Source organism: Sinocyclocheilus anshuiensis, unplaced genomic scaffold, assembly GCF_001515605.1.
Source record: "Sinocyclocheilus anshuiensis isolate Anshui unplaced genomic scaffold, SAMN03320099.WGS_v1.1 scaffold1164, whole genome shotgun sequence".
NCBI classification, from domain to species: domain Eukaryota; kingdom Metazoa; phylum Chordata; class Actinopteri; order Cypriniformes; family Cyprinidae; genus Sinocyclocheilus; species Sinocyclocheilus anshuiensis.
The window spans coordinates 678,870-682,774 of NW_015551103.1; positions in this window are offsets into that span (position 1 = coordinate 678,870).

Sequence of the window (3,905 nt, forward strand, 5' to 3'; positions counted from 1 at the left end):
CACACACACATATATATATATATATATATACACACACATATATACATATATATACATACACACACATATATACATACACACACATATATATACATACATATATATATATATATATATATATACACACAAATGGAATTATATAAAAAGTTAAATAATATAAAAATGAAATAAATTAGATAATTTAAAAACGCAACAAATTACATCAAAATAAAAAATAAAAAATCGAACTATATATATCAAAAATAAAATGCACAGATTTCAATAGAATAAAAACATGATTGTCTATTCAATAAAACCAACTACGAACCATTCTATGCACTGCGGGATTTGAATTAAAATGCTCTTCCATCATTAACTAAAAAAAACAGAGAAAAGAGGTTTGAGGAAGGACTTTGTGGTCTGCCCTGACTTTTGCTATTGGCCTTCCCCTTTTAGTTTGATGTCTCTGTGAAGCACAACCCATTAAAACGTGCCCTCGATTAGATCTGTGGTTACAGCTAACTGCATGGATCGCAGAAGTTCAGGATGTTTTGAGGTTTTGGTTAAATAAAGAAAGGTAAAAAAAAATGGAATATTGCATAAATGACAAAGCATGCAACGCTCCACATGCACTGGCCTGGAAACCCGAGCAGGCCGCTGCTAGTCTTGGATTAACCTCCCCAAGCCCTTCTCGCTTAAGTGAAATGGATCGCCCTCCAAATTCAAGGACCCCCCTGCGGTCACCTGCACGCCCGCAGTTATGCGAGCCCTTTTTTCGGACGGGGGCAGACGCAGACGTAACGGGTAGTGTGAAAGGGGAGCAGTTTGAGTCGAGCCCTGAGTGACTAAATCAAATGTCACCTCACTATTTTATCCAGATGGGAATAAAAGGCACAGTCTAGTACTCTACTGGACAAATGTTCCCCCGAGTGCCTCTCCCAGCAGCCAGGTTTTTCTCTGCTTCCAGGGCCTGTTTCAAGGAAATGTAATGTCGCCATCGTCACTCTTTCCCCTCCATCCCCATCCTGAGTGGAACCCATTCATTCTTCAATTGGACTTAATCAAGTTTGAATCGAGTAACAGGCCTCTGTCAATCTTGGCAAGCACTTGGGTTGCAGATATGCAATCCCCGATCGGGTCCCTGAGGCATATTTAACTCATATATAAATAAGGGGATTGTCTCCTGCAAATATATGATATGTCACTGCTGGCCAAACGGCAAGGATATGTTACCATCAAACAGTCTAGACAGCTAGCATAGAGCTCTCCAGAAAAATCAAGGAGGGGGAGATTGGATATCTTTCAATCTTTGTGTTCTCCGCATCTCGTTTTGCAGTTAGCATCCATTTTGAGTGAAAAATAGGTTAGACAAAATGAAAGTTTTAAAAAAACTTTCCAGAAGACTAAAACAATATTTCATGCTCTGTTTTGCAGTCGCTAGGGTACAAAACACCTCACAAAATGCTAACAGTGTTTCCTTAACTCAACCAGCTTAACCCAAATACAATTACACAAATTGAGTTAGAAGAATATTTTAATAGGGACTGATACTGCAGGTGTGCAATACACATTGCTGATTGGCTGCTGGAATCAGCTGTAAAATAAATTAAAATTAAATAAAAAAATAAAATAATAAAATAAAATAAATAATAAGGCATATTGACTATAACCATCACCTAACCATGCAAGTGCTTTTCAAAGCGGGATGTAGTATATTGTGAACTTCAATCACTTCAAAAAAAAAAAAAAAAAAGGCAGATAAAAATGGTTTGAGGAAGGACTTTGCTGTCTGCCCTGACTTATAAGCATTTGTTTTCCCATTTACATTTCGAAAAAAAAAATGTCATTTCATGGATTCCAGTCTCTAATGTACAGATAAACCGATGGACACATAGGCATGGATACACCTTCTCAAAATGCAATGCAAGCCAAAAACCAAATACACTATCAGTTAGTAGAACAGAAGAGCGTTTTCTGTTTATGCTTGGACAACATGCCAAGGGACACGACTGATGCTACTGCACTAATGTAATCTATGATCTCTCCCATTCCAATTAAAGAGAGAAACAGCCCCTAAACAGCTGGAGGAGAAAGGCCTCTTAGGAAAGGGCAAACTGTTTTTAATGTCAGAAGTCTCATTTAAGCAGAGCATCTGCTTTTCGGGGAGTTTTATAGGGAGTGCAGTCGTGGCTAACGCACACATAGATTCGACCATCTGGAGTGACTATAAAATTGTGTCTGTGCAGCAGAGACGTAGGACAGCAGCGCAAAAGCCCACTCACAGTTGAGTCAGCGACGACCTCGATCTTTCCTCTCTCTCGGTCTCTATTATACCCAATCAGGTTACTTCTTCTTGTCTGCTACAAATTGCAATGCCATGCTGTCTTTAGTCTGATTATGGTCTGCTGTGCTGGAAATCTTTTTGTACTGTGATGAAATATAATTTCTCTTCCCTTTCTTCCTCATACAAGTTCTCTCCATTTCTCTAATTCAGTATAGTGAGATTTCTAAGATGGCATATTATAACCGACATGCTATAATGTGTTATCAAATGTTAATAAAAACCACAATTCCAAAATAATAGATCTTTAATCTAGTTTAAACATCATGACGACATGATTTCCTAAAGGACTCTATTAGTGCCGCAACCTCCCACAGTAAGCTGGCAGTCCTTCTAACCTAATGGACAAATGTTACTACGTCAGCGAAACATGTAGCCTGTATTTAAAGGCACAATATGTTAATAAGTTTTCGCCGTTAGAGGGCGCGTTTTCAAAACAAACAAAGAAACAAAGGCATAGTTTGACTGAGTGTAGAATCATGGGAGTTGTCGTCTTCATCCCCACAGCCGATGCAATCCGACGGGACTTAGGCAGAAATCATGTTCATGGCAGTGTTAATTTTGACAGCAAATTTTGATTTAGTTTTAGTCATAGTCTTTTGACTAAAATGCCATTTAGTTTTAGTCATATTTTAGTCATCTGAATTGTTTTTAGTTTTAGTCGACTAAATATCATACGATTTTAGTCGACTAAATCTACAGTCTATTTAGTCAGCTAAAATCTAATGGGTTTAAGTTACAGTGCATTTATTAAGCATTTCTCTAAAATTTCCAAACTCATTATATAGATTTGACATTAAGGTTTTATCATGATAGACACCGATTTAACTGCGGTGACACACAACATGCCTTTATGTTAAAATTAAATAAAACCACTTCTCATAAAGAACAAGAACATGGTCTTCTTTTTAATGAAATACCAATGGTTATATAGGCTAATTATGCATTCTTTATAGCAACTTGTTTACCATATTCTTCATTCTTTCAAGTAGCAACTAAATTAGGCTGCTGTCCCTTTAAAATCGAATGCACAGCTGCAATGGATGCAATGTACTGATACACATTCTCCCTGCTGTTTATGTTCACTTAAGACGTAATCAACTGTGTTTTCGTGAATACTTGTCAAAACGGACAATTCGATATCATTTTGTTTGTATTTCTCCGTTTATGCGACGCGAAAGAGTACTCACGCGCTGTGAGATGCGCTCTCTGTGTGTGTGTATGCTTTAGTGTCTGCGCTCAGAAAACCGGACCGAACTGAGTTCTCGCTTGCGTCGTCAGATTTATCCATATGTCTGCTCTTCTCTTACTCCCACATATTGACATTTTTGAACCAATTATTCGTCAGCGAAATTAACACTGGTTCATGGATGAGCTAATGTATTAAAGATTTATTAACGTCGTAGTATGAAGCAGGGTGAGGCTGAAAGCCGTCGAAGCGAAACGAGAACGCTGAAGCAATTGCTAATGAGAGACGAGCGTGACGCACGGCTCGAAAGCAGCGGAGCTTTTATTATGCCACAGTCGACGGCTTCCGCTCCTTCCGGTCGTGCGTATGTGGGGTAAAGCAGCGCTGTTTTATCAT